A 14,316-nucleotide genomic window follows, 5' to 3' on the forward strand; every position below is an offset into this window, starting at 1 on the left:
GAGCTCGGAACCCGTGTGTACTGTAAGGAGCAGTTCAATATATTGAAAAGGTCATCGGGATAGAAATTAAACATTAATTTAATCATATAATTTGTAATCCGGTCAGGTCCAGGAGCCGCTTGATTTACAGTTAATGACATCCGCCAGTTTTGCCATAGTGACTATCCGAAAGTTCGATGTCGAACTTTTGAACATCATAAGTCTTAAACAAGTATGTCGAGGCAAGACATGCTTCAAGTCCTTTCACGATGTCTCCTAACAAGTCGGATGCCTCTTTAGGGATTGGTTGGTTGGATCCTAGGGGGATGGCTCAACCCCCTACGGGGGATCGGCCACGAAGCGTGCGGCAGTAGAATTTGTGAGAAAAATAGAACAAAAAATAAATAAAAAGAATATGCGAAAAAGATAATCTATAGTAAAGCAAAAATGTTAGGGGTAATTTTGATTTCTTTATGAAATACTAATAAAACGAGTGTTAAATAATATAATTAAATAAATACAGAAAATTTAAATGAATGAAATGGTATAGCATTGAAATTGAGCAAGTCACCACTCGTCCACTAAAGATCAACATACCTCTCGTTTTCACCTCGGACGCTGAGGAAGAGCATTCGGTGAGGTGCACAGACGAGCCGACGAACGCAGCGTAGCACAACTGCAACGTCACAACTAAATTTCGACCTGTGTGTGGTTTAGGTGCCCTTTAACAACCGAAGGCAAACTGCATATCTTTCTTCGCAATCAGGCATACAGCATAGACCTCATTCGTTTCAATAAGTAAAACCAAAAAACAAGCACCAAAACCGCGTGATGGATGATAAAGGCGCCTATGAACAATGGAAACACCCTCCCACGCATTCCTGGTAAAGATTAGGTTGCAGCTGCTTTGCACTTCACACGAGGGCTTCGACTGACGTCAAACGGCCCTTCCTTCTCCTCGCATTCAGTTCATTCTAAGAAGGCAGATGAACAGCGGGAATACAATGCACGACAAAAGGAACGAATTCGTCTTGCTGAAAATGGTCGTGGAACCAATCAAGGTCTACAACAGCGACCACAAAGATATTATCACTACCATATTACTCTAAAGTAATAATGAAACATACCCCTCCCTCAGCATGTGTGGTGTTTGATACAGCTTCGTTGGACATTCACGTTCGCAGGGCGGGATGGCGGCCAAATTTTTCTTTCAACGAGTTCGAAAAACAGGCGCGTCCCACGGAGGAAGGAAAAACTACACTGCTAATCTTTCCTTTCTCCATGAGCACGTCCACACTGTCCACACCCCACTACAGCAACCACAGCCACAGCGTCCACATGGACCATGGAGGAAGACATGGACAACAAAACGCGACCCACGCGCGTTCTGCGCCGTCTCGCGACTTGTTTGAGCGCAGTTTCGGTTTCGTAATAAATTTGCGGGAAAATCAAGAGTTTTTAACGTGATAGCGTTAAAGACCTCGTTTCGCAGAAATTCCGGTGTCATATGTTGTGGGCGAAAAATCCTCATCTTATCCGTGACCGAAAAATCCAGAAATATGCAAATAAAATAAATAATAAAAATATTGGGTTCGAGTGAGAATAAAACGCGGGGCCCTCTGTGCGTCAAGCAGGTGTTCCAGAAAACACTATATGAATGCATCAAAACATGGGATTTGCGCAACGAGTGGGTGTTTCTCGCGTAGGCAACACACTGATTCGCAACACCCTGATCGCCGATTCGCATTCTAGGATAGTTTGAAACGGCCAATGTTACAAGCACAATCGTCCATTTCCTTACGGCACGGTTGAGGCATGCACCGCGAGAATCGAAGCTAGGCTAGCACTTGAGAAGGCGATACGCACGGGGCCCGATTACGCTATCGCGTTCTACTTTTGAAGGCGAATTCTCAGCGTCCTCCAAGCTTTTTGTTGTCACTGGTGCCAGCATCAGTCACGAAAAGTTGTGGAACCAAAAAAGCACCGATCAATCCAGTTCGCTGCACCAGCGGTGGCGTCGAGAGCGTCGCGACGCTGGCGTTCAGCCTGCTCGGCGTCCATTGGCGGGAAAGAAAACCTTCATTTGTGATGCAGTGGCGCTCCCTCCCCTCCTCCTTTTTTCCTCCTCACTTTTCTTCCCCACCCCCTTTCTGTACTATACTATATATAGCTATGCTATGTTTTACCCTTCCCATCCATATCCTCACTTCCCTTTTGAACTCCCTTTTTATATTATACATTGCTATGTTATGCCTTACCCTGCCCCGCCCCCTGCTTTCCCTCTTCGTTAACCTCACATCCTCCACACCCTCACTCCCCTTTTCCACTCCCTTGCTATACTATACGTGGCTATGCTATGTTTTACCCTCTCCTTTCCATTCTCCCTACCTTCACTTAATTTCCTTTCCCACCCCTTGCTTGCTTTACCTTCCCCCTTCTCCTCACACCATCGTCCTCACTTCCCTTTCCTGCCCACATGCTATATTATACATTGCTATGCTATGCATGGTTTTTCCTGTGTAATGCCAAGCGACGACGTAGATGACAGCAGATGATATGAGACAGCAGCCCTGGCCGCTAAAGTGCTCCACACTTAAAATTGGCCCAGACATCAGTATTTCTGCAATGCATGGGTGCTAGCGGTGTTTGGAAGACAGACACAAAACTCTGCTACCTAGAGGGTGCACATAGAGTAACAGGGGCGTAGCCAAGGGGGGGGGGGGGGGGTTCAAACCCCCCCCCCCCGAAAATTTTCAGTTTTGCTTGCGTATATAGGCACGCACACATACAAACGCACGCACGAACATACATAAAGTATGGTTGAGCCCCCCCCCTGAAAAAAATTTCTGGCTACGCCCCTGTAGAGTAACTCTACTGGGTCTAGGGTGCCTCGATACCAGTGTTCCTTCATACCTGTATTCGCACAGTGCTTTGGCCACTCCCCCAGTATTCTGGGTCACCCTATAGTCCAGAATAACACCCCTGTGGCCTTATATTGCCCTGGCGAGCAGCTGCACATTTGGCTCGGACACACGTCATCTGGCTCGTATCAAGAGCTGTCTCCACGTTGTTGCAATGCGGATCGGAGCGCGGTGGCGTCCAGCTGAAATACAAACTGTAGAGGGCAACTATGTTGGCAAAATGAAAATGCCCACATATAATTAGGCACAGGCTTCAGGGGCTTTGTCAAATACAAGCATGACTTGCTTGAATCTGACCCCCGGCACGTGGCACGTTTTCTTTTTTCTTTCAGGGAGGGGGATCTTATATTAATATGGTGACTGATGATTGCTGCACAGACACTCATCAGTAATGGATTTATCTGCATACAGCGGACATACCCTAATTTTCATTATTACAAAATGGGAGAAGGGACCACGGTGGCACTAAAAGACTGGAATGGGAATGCACTGGTCCTCTATTCTGCCATCTTTTTCCATATGCACTTTCCGTGTAAATTAATGCTTACCAATCCTCCCACCCCCAATCATTTTGCCTGGTAGCCTCCGACACACCTAAATAAATCCTTCAGGGTTTCTTGATGCCAAAACTGCAGCATTACTAGCAAGCATGCCATAGTAAAGGGCTCCGGATTAGTTTTAAACACCCGATGTTTATCACTCTGTACAAAAATGCACTCATCCCAGCGTTGTATGTTGGTGTGTTTATGCAATGTAGGGTGTGTTTGCACCGCTGAAACATACTTCGGTATGCGCAGTTCATGATCTCTCTAACTTTTGTATCAACACCTGTTGCATATCGAAGCTTCGTGTAACATTCCCGGGAAGTGGATGGAGTACATTAAACAAAGCATACGGCCTCCATTGTGCCCGTACCTCACCATTCGCTTTTAGTATTGCATTGTACCTGTGCCATAAAACTCAGGGTCAAGCTGCACACTTTCTGAGCTTTTCATCCACTGCCATACCACATGTACTGTGGTACGGCAATGGACACAATTGTGCTACCGCCATACTACAATTGGACGTCCTGAGAGTATCTGCTATTTTCGGCAACTCAATGGATGCTTAAAACAAAAAATGCTCTTTAACCCACGAGTATTGCAAGTGGGAACCGCATTTCAATGCTTCTTGCACTTGCGTGGATTTTGACAGACCAGTGTCATATGTATTTATTAGAGCTGTGCGAATAGCAAAATTTTGGGTGCGAAGCGAATTCGAATAATAAAGATTGAGTGCGAATCGAATCGAATAATTTCGAATAATTTTTGAATATTTCTCAAACATTTTTCGAATAATTCGAAGTGAAATTACAGAAAAAGTTGCAGAGAATCCCTAAGTACGTTCTTATGAGATCGCAACATGAAAGTGTTTCTTTTCGCTAGGTTGATGAAGCGCTGGTGGGGTCATATTTCATAGTTGTCTTTCTTATCATGAATGAGGCAAAATGTAGAGGCCGAATTGTATTTATGTACATGATTTGGTGCAACCAAAGTGTTGCCGACAACACTTTATACGTGATAGGCAGAGACGCCATTTCCTCAGCCTCTCCTTCTCTTTCAACTGCTGTGGAAGGCCAACTGATGTGGCGGACAAAGGTGTGCTCCCTTCAAGTCCGGAGTTCCAAATCTGCCTCGTAGACGTCGATATATAAGAACATCTGAAATTTTGGATGCTAAAAAGCTTCGGCGTCCGATTTTTCGGACTTCCTGCCCAAATTTCAGGTCCAAAACAGCATTAATTGAGCCCCCAACTCTGCCACATCTTTCATCTCCATATTGGAACGAGCTGCCTTTCAAGCGGAGCTTGAAAGGCAGCTTTGCCGCAATACGGGGGCGTGATGAGGTGAAGCATATCGAAAATCTAGGGACCACTTCCAAACGGACGTTGACTGTCTCTTGGCTAAGTTCGACCGTAACGGACCTTGAAAGGCAGCTTTGCCGCAATACGGGGGTGTGAGGAGGTGAAGCATATTGAAAATCTAGGCAGGGCCGGATTAAATGTGTGGAGGGCCCGGTTCAAAAAAATAAGGGGGGCCCCTCCCCCCTCGCCCCGCCCCCTTTCTTTCCCACTTTGTCATCTGGTCATGCTTAAGACTTGACGCTTTTTAGATTTAGCTGCAACGAACACAAGCCATATTTATTCTAAGCCTCTCCGGATTGTGTAATATCACCTGGGCGTTTTCTTTCTTGCGGAGCACGTGGAGAGATTGTCATATATCAGGAGACGAAGACACATGGACAGCATTAAGATTTGTCTGGTTCCTTGGATCATATTGAAAGAAGACTAAACTCTGCGAGAAGTTAAGATGAAAAGAAGGAATGCATACGACACTTAGAAGTGCAGTCCAAGCGCCGTGTGTGTTTCTTTCATTTGTCTTAACCTATAGCGTTGTTTACCCTTATTTCAAGAGAGCACATCTTCCCTCGAAATTCAGGGAGCGCCTTTGTGAAAAATAGCTTCCTCTATCTGCTTCAGCTTCACTGATTCGGTAGCGCACGCTTTGGTTGCCTGCGTGCGAGCACTGCCGAAGTTGACAGGTGGGCCTTTTTCAGAAACTGTTCGCACGTACTTACAGTAAATACGCTACCAATCGTCTAGCTACTTTTGATTTCATACAACAACACACATTTAAGCTCTTCTAAGGCAGCATTTCGATATAGTGCTATTATGCATATTGTATATGCCTACTGATCACAACAAGTAATACAGATGGTTTAAAATTAAAATATCTTCAATATGGGAAGGGGGTGGGCCAAATAAGGTGGCGCCTATAAAAAATAAGATCCGTGTAGAACTTTCACAAAAACGTTTTTGATAAGACTCGAAAAACGACCACACATATTTTCATTTATGCACAAATCGGTCGCTTTTAAACATGTAATAGGGTTACATTTTTGCAGGCAATATTCACTTTCATAGGGCTATAGGAGAAGGAAACACATTCATTGCACACATCTTTTCTGCGTTTAAACTGCGGAATATCTTGATATTTTTACGAAATATTTCTTTTTAAACACAGTGTACAAAATTGGTGAACTCTTTCGCAGAAATGCAACCTTGAAATGGGGCATGTTCTCTGTTTTCATTATTCTTTTAAGTAGAGAAAGAAGGTATGTACGTTTCTACAAGCGTTTTCGTGTCTTTTGCTGAGACAGTTTGTTCATCAGCTCTTCAACATTTACCCTCCTAAGAACCTCCGTATCTACGCTCAGCAGTGACAAATAACTGAGGCGGCTGTCGGTCATCGTTGATAGAAGCCTGTTTTTGATCAATTTCAGTTTGCTGAATGATTGTTCACCAGTGCAATTTGTGACCATTAAGCAAAAAAAATTCTAAGAGCCACATGGACATCAGGGAAAGAACCTTCAAGCTTTTTACGAATTAGAAGTTCAAAAGGGTTAAAAGAAGTTCAAAAGTGATGGTCAGTTGAAGACCCCCACCACAACGCTCAAGCAATTGCGGTGAGGGTCTGCTGGCGGCCAGATAGTGGATATATGTTGTAGATATTTCCTGCGCACAACCTTTACCAAGTGATGGTCTCTTAAGTTTCCCTATATAACCACCAAGCAGGAATTAAGACAGAACGGCAATGCCAGAAGCGAAGAATCGAACCATTACTCCTTCGGAGTCCTGGCATAATCAGGAAGTTCCGTACCATACAAATATTTCATGGTACGTTGTTTACACTATAATGAAGGCATACTATAGCATACCTATGCGTCAGCTTCATACCGGTTATTTTCATTCAGCGCATTAAACGATATTTCAAACAGGAACCACTCTCTATGCGCCTTCGCATTGCGTGTTGGACCGTAGCTGCTAAAATCCTCGTCAGGCTGCTCTATGTGTCCATCCGCTGGATCAGCTCCTTCCCTCTACACGATGCATGGTCTTGGGCGAGTAAAAGGTTTTTACCACAGACTGCAGAACTGTGAGCTGACTTCAAGATTATGCACGTTATGCAATGAACAACCTCTTAGAAGCATGTATATTGATTATTGAAATAGACACTCTGTTTCTATCAGGGGAATCCAGCAGGAGGGTTAAACTTTTTCGAACAAAACAACGAAGTCGGCCATTTTTTCTGGCCCTTGGGGGGCCCCCTAAAACCGGAGGGCCCGGTTCATTTGAACCCTTTGAACCCTGGATAATCCGCCCCTGAATCTAGGGACCACTTCCAATCAGACGTTGACTGCCTCTTGCCTAAGTTCGACCGTAACGGAGCTTGAAAGGCAGCTTTGCCGCAATACGGGGGTGTGAGGAGGTGAAGCATATTGAAAATCTAGGGACCACTTTTAATTGGATGTTGACTGTCTCTTGCCTAAGTTCGACCGTAACGGAGCTTGAAAGGCAGCTTTGCCGCAATACGAGAGTGTAATGAGGTGAAGCATATTGAAAATCTGAAGGGATCACTTTCAACCGGATGTTGACTGCACTTAAATCTTTGGGAAGTTCGAATAGTTCGAATAGTAAAATTTCAGTGCGAATCGAATCGAATAGCAAACACTATTCGAAAAATATTCGAAATTTCGAATATTCGCACACCCCTAGTATTTATACCGCAATTTCGGGAATACACATTCCCATTTTTTCTGCTATGCCCTTCCAAGGACAAAGCACAGGTGCAAATGAGTAAACATAAAGAATCGCCACATTACGTGCTATTTGTTGTTTGCTTGTCAATTATGAATACAATAACTAGGTTCCATCAAGGCAACAACTTCATTTGATGAACAACCATGTTTACAGACAGCCCGAACTCGGGAAGAAAACAAACAAATTTTATTTCGAAAACAAAAAGAGGTCATTATGTCATAGCACAAGATACAAGACTATGCAGGACACCATGAAGGTATGCTATGTACAAGTGAGTGCATGGGGACTCAAGGTACACTTGCATAGAAGGCACAATTACAGAGTCTTAAGTTAACACTGCAAGCCTGGCAACACATGCTGTGTCAAGGTTTTGACGGAATCCCGCCTGGTCGGGAATTAACATCATAGAATTAAAAGGACACCGACCATGAAAAAGAATATGAAAAAAGATATATCGGGTCCCCTAATGGGAGCCTTGTTCCCAATGAAATCGAGGACGAGTGAAGCGACGTTTACGAAGGCTTTAAAATGTGACGTAAGCGGCAGGTGCAGATATGAGGAAGGGTTCTGTCATTTCGGTTCAATGTATTATCCGTCGTTTGAATCAGACTGGATTCTAAGTGGTGTCTTGAGGACCGTTTTTTCTCTTTTTCCAAAATCATGGCGTTATCCTAATCGATTTGATGGCTCAAGTTTTCTGCGTGCTCTGCCAAGGCATTCGAACACACTTTTTTCTTGTTGACGTCCGACATGCTGTTTTACCCGTCTCGACAATATATACACAATCACAGTCTTTACAAGGGATCCGGTAAACAACAAAAACTTTTCTTTTGGAAGCTTGTCTTTCACATTTACCAGGCGATGACGTAATTTCTGTGTAGGAGCATGAGCTACTTCAACGTCGTAATGGCGTTGAACGTGGACGAAACCCTCGCTCATGCCAGGCATGTACAGTATAGCGGCACGTTTTCTTTGGGAACACACGGTGATGTCTTGGCGGCTGAGACAGCTGGCGTTCCGCCGAATTCAACGACAACTTTGGGTAGCCATATGCCGAGAGATCTCTGTGCACTTGCTGTAGGTCAGCAGCCCTGCTTCTTGGCATTGTGCAGATGAGGTTGGTTCTGGCGATAAGCGAGGCAACGTATTGTGTGCAAAAAAAAAAGAAGACACATATACACCTGTTTATTGCCCAATAAGTTTGTAGAATAATGAAGCAAATCCACAGTATGTGTTGTATGTGTTTAATAAATAAGTAAAAGAAAGTATTTATGATTGGAATGAAAAGAAAGACAATTATGTCCCTGCAAGATCAGTGCACCATGTCTATTATTAACACAATAGCGTTTAAGAGCCCGTGTTTCAGAAATTCCGGTGTCAGTGTCGGCATCGTTGGTTGTAAGCGAAAAATCATCATTGTCCGTGACCGAAAAATCGCCATGGATGCAAATAATAAAAAATGATGTACTGTCGGCGGCAAAAGTTTGCGCGATCTGCAGCGCGTGGCGGAGCGACGGAAAACTGCATTGCTGCGTCACCTACACCCGCCACATCACGGTAGGTGACGCAGCAATGCAGTTTTCCGCCGCTCCGCCATGCGCTGCAGATCCCGCAAGCTTTTGCGGCCGACAGTACCTGAGGTGAAATCAAATCCAGGCCTTCAGCGTGACAAGCAGGTGTTCTACCACAGAGCCACGCCAATGCTTGGAAGTGCACTGAAAGTAACTTTTATGCTTCACAAACATACGGGTCCTGCGTACAGGTGTAACAGTACGAAATGTAATATCACAATAAAACATGGTACAAGTGTACATTACCACTGGGTGTCCCACCATGTGAATTTAATAACGAGTTGGTGGTTTAAAGCCAGCCACCCATTACAAAAGGCACACACATTACTGCACGTATTCCTTTACGAACACGTAGTGGGTGCATCGTAACTTCAAAAAAGTATAACGCGTGTAATTGCTGCTGGTTTAAAGCATGCCACCCATTACAAAGGGCACACACATTAGTGTGCGCATTCTCTTACACACATGTAGTGGGTACACTGTTTTCATAAAAGTGCTGTTGAAGAGGGCGGAAACCTTTACCTTTCGTGTGTCGTGCGTGTGTGTGGCTGGCTGGGCGAGTGAACGCAATGACAAGCGAAATAGAGCACGATGAAGATGGGGCTAGATATCGCTATCGTGTACAACTCTTAAAAGCGAAGCTTAAGAGTTGCTTAAGCGAAGCTTAAGATTTCTGGATTTCTTTTTATTTGAAAGAAGGAACTTTGCCAACATCAAAAAAAAGAAAGTCAAAGCACTCTTCAAAAATGTCCCAAAACAAAGCTCGACAATCAATGAAGTGTGTACAATATTCAAAAATATTGTATGTACTTCACCATTAAGACTTGTCTTTCGTTTTTGCATGAGTTCGCAGGTGGCGAACGAGCTGGCTTTTCTGTGAAAAGCAGGCACTGCAGTGTTCGCAGGAAAACGGACGCTCTCCCGTGTGGGTGCGTAGATGTCTAACCATATGGTCCTTCTTAGCAGATGTATAAGGGCACAGCCGGCAGGCACGTAGGTTGCCTTCCATGAAGACGAGCGACTGCTGTACCTGCGGATACCCCGACGTCACTGTACCTGCAAGGTCGCAAGGAACACGATAAGGCGATGTAAACAGCAGCTACTGCAACCCAATGAAGGGAGAGAGTTGCTCTTAGCAATCGAGACAGATTACCACACTTCTTGCAAAGACAGCGATAATTTTGTACTGTTGAACCTCATTATAGCGAACATTGATATAGCGAATTATCAGTAATAGCAAACTAAATACAAACTGTGGTTGGTCACGCTTCATTTCAGTGACTTTTATTATTCATATAATGAAACCAAAAACGTGAAAGCTGCCGCAATATCAGCTGTAATAAAGTATTTGGTTCACACGAGGCTCAAAACCTGAAAGGTAGCATGAAAATCAAAATAGATATAAAGGGTGTTAAAGAAATGGTTGTGATGTTAAAAAATGTGGTTAATACTGTGGTTAAAAAAGTGCTGGAAATTTTGGTAATACAGCTCAAGAAAGCGTATTTGGCTGGTTGCGCCATCTGAAGCGTATGAAGAGAATGATTCCAGTCTATTTAGTTTGAAATGTCACGAGAATACAGGTAAAGTTGTCTCATTTGTAAAGAGCTTGAAGCCTAGAATAATGCAGTTTTGTATCTAGGATTTCTGCATGATTTAGATTGCCGATTTGTTTGACCCAATTTTATCTGTAGTGTTACACTGAATATCAGACATGACAAACTAATTTATGGTACCGATGATACTTTGTTACAAGGGTGAACTGTACTACCCAATTCACATACCACTGTTACGCTAACATTTCAATGATGCCACGTCTCACACAAAATATTACTTCTCACTAGGGGATGAAAATTCGTCAACACGGGGTGTCGCTGCAGCCGACGTTCCAACAAGTGGACTTGTCTTCTTCAAGGCTGCAGTTTAGCAACAGCCCGTGTTGACATATTTCCATCCCTTCACGCTTCTACCTTCCTCCGAACTTTTTTTGATTTCTCTGTACTCGGCCGACTATGCTTAAAACATACTTTCTGCTTGCAATAGATAGAGACACAGATCAGATACAGCAGGTAGATTTTTGCTACTGTGCCAAAATGCATATTGCAGCATAACAATATCATAAACTGATGTTTACAAGCATGTCAAGTGTATAAAATAAATTACAAATAAAAAATCACAATGATAAAAAAAAGAGAAACATACATGGGTACAAACAAGGAATATGCACAGCATTTTTTCAGCATGAGTGAGATCACATTTGTTGACGAAGGAGCATGCTGCCAGATTTCTGAGCACTATTGAAGACGTAATTTTCATAGTAATAATAATTCGGCAAAGTTATCTTTTTGTCCGCTTTACTTTCTTCACATTTATATTCTAATCACTACAAATAGCACCCCCTATACTTTCCTTGGCATTGCCGTCAGTTCTCATTAATATTGTGTCTAACAAAGAAAAAAAAACGAGCCCTTAAAGGTAATCTTCTTTCCTTAATATGATTATGAGGCGTGCGCAGTGGGGGACTCCAGATTAATTTTGACCACCTGGAGTTCTTTAACGTGCACCTAAATCTGGGCACACGGGTGTTCTTTGAATTTCGCCCCCACTGAAATGTGGCCGCCGTGGCCGGGAACCGAACTCGCGCTCTAGAGCTTAGAAGCGCGACACCGTATGTGCTAGGCTAACACAGTGGTAGCTTAGCACTGTGGTAGCACTGTGGTAAATTTTCATCGTACACTACATACACTATTGCATAACTGTTTCTTGCCTTCTACAATGTAAGCTGAATGTCACTTGAGAGTGCTGAAGAAAATGCGCACAGCAATAAGTCTCAGTACCAGTGACACTAGCCCCCCCATGGATGCAAACTAATGAACAGATATATAAAGACAGGCAAAACTGCATGCAATACACCACTTTGATTGAACACAGTCTGCTAGCTCATCACATTGTTTTCTTTTACCACAGCAGCTTGACATCAGTCAGTGTCCTGAGCCTTTATCTCTTCCTTGCAACTTAATTAAGAAAATGGCCAAGCGTAAACAACTTTGCCCATACACTTGATTCCAACGAGAGAGAAGCATAGTGGCAATAGGTAAACAATAATATCACTGTCACAAAAATAAATCAACTATATGTATAACTGCTATACCATGCAACCAAGCTAGCAGGAACATAGGGTATTAAACAAACAGTTATGCCATTATCGCAATGATAAATAAATCACATGTCAAACTGGTGTGTTATACAAGTCTAACAGCAAGGAAGAAAACAGAAAAGGAGAAGGCAGTGAGGGTAACCAGAAAAACTTCCGGTTGGCTACCCTACACTGGGGGATTAGGGAAAGGGAGTAAAAAGATGAGAGAGAGGAGGGCAGGGAAGCTACTACAGCACCGTCCACATCTCTCGACGGCCCACAAGACAGTGAACGCACTCTTGTGCTTTTTGAAGACGACAGGCTTGTGTGAACGCCTCTGACTTGTGGTGCAATTCTGCATGCTGCAGTGAAGTCTAACAGCAAACACGCATAGGTAGTATAATAGGGAACAGTTATACCGCAGTCACGGTGCCAAATCAATCACATATAAAAGGGCTGTGTCGTGTAGCAAAGCAACATGTAGATGCTCTCTGAGGAGCTCAGGAAAAGCAGAGGAAGCGATAGGTGGACAGTCGTATAACTGTTGCAGCGGCAAATCAATTTTAATAAAGCTCCAATGCCAGGAAACAAGAGACATCAAGTGGGCACTTTCTGACAAGCTGATGAACTGGATTCCTGACTAAGTCTGAACAACACAACTCTTTGGTTGTTTTGTGGGAGGCAAGGGTAGAGTCTGTAAACATATAGACATCCCTATCAAAGCCAGAACACCAACAACACATGCTTACTGCTTCGAACTCCTCAAGTAACAAACCGATTGGAAAAATCCCATTTATTAATGTGCTCCCTAGATGGCCCTTTGAAACCTATAGTGTATAATGAAAACTCGAAATAAGAGGGTGGTTAGGGGGACTATAGTTAGGGAATCCCGAAGAAAAGCATATTCTACTTCCCTCCAGGTAATATTAGAAGCTCAAGGCCACAGCACTGCTGGAATTCAGGAAACTCAGAAACCTCACACAATTTATATGTGTCATTTATTGCCATTAATATATATATATATATATATATATATATATATATATATATATATATATATATATATATATATATATATATATATATATATATATATAAGGCAGCTTCACACTGGTGGTGCCAAGCCAGAAGGAAGTGCGGAGCTGGGAGGCCTTCCTTGTTTCTTTTCATTTTTTTTCTCTGTTTTTTTCCCTTTTTCGTTTCTGTTTATTTCTATTGCTTTCTTTATCTATTTATTTCTCTTTCTCGCTCCTATCTTTCGTTGCCTTTCTATTTCTTGCTTCCTCTTTCTCTTTCTGTTTTGACCTCTGTTTATTCTACCTCTTTTTTGTGTTTCTTTCTCTCCGTCTTTCTTCCCTTTCTTTCTGCACTCGTTCTCTCACCCATCAGAGTTATTGCATCCCACGCCAGACAAATCGGCACACGTGTTCTGGGAGCGAAGCAGAAGATGAAGAAGAGGTTAGAGAGAGAGCATGCTGGTTCGTGACGATTATAATATTTGTCCGTCACTAACAGAGTTTCTCTGAGATTAAACAGCTCCGGTGTTAAAATTCAAATAAAGTGCTTGATCTACAAAAGAATTCACGCACGTGATCTTCAGGGCTTGTTTTTAGCATGGGTGGTCATATGGTAATTGAGGTGGTCTCTTCGCGAAAAGGACGCATTGCAGAGGTCGCAGGAAAAGGGGCGCTCTCCTGTGTGGGTCCGCATGTGCTGGTTGAGCTTGAACTCCTGAGTGAATGCCTTTGTGCACAGGTGGCACTTGAAGGGGCGCTCGCCCGTATGTTTGTACAGGTGTCTGTACATGTGGTCCCTTCTTTCGGTCGTGTAGTCACACAGCCGGCAGGAATGCTGGCATCCTTGCACGGACACGAGCGACTGGTACAACTGCGGGGACGCTGACAGCGAGGAACCTGCAGAGTGACACGGAACACAAGAAATGTGTGGTTTTGAAGAAAAAAAAAACTTGACAATGAAATTACATTGATGAGAGGGAGTACAGACAGAAGAGATGCTCAATTTGCAACTGAGTTATAGTCGGATACAACTTAGGAAGTCAGGAGAGGCTCCGCCT

The sequence above is a fragment of the Rhipicephalus sanguineus genome, chromosome 10, assembly GCF_013339695.2.
Source record: "Rhipicephalus sanguineus isolate Rsan-2018 chromosome 10, BIME_Rsan_1.4, whole genome shotgun sequence".
In the NCBI taxonomy this organism is placed as follows: domain Eukaryota; kingdom Metazoa; phylum Arthropoda; class Arachnida; order Ixodida; family Ixodidae; genus Rhipicephalus; species Rhipicephalus sanguineus.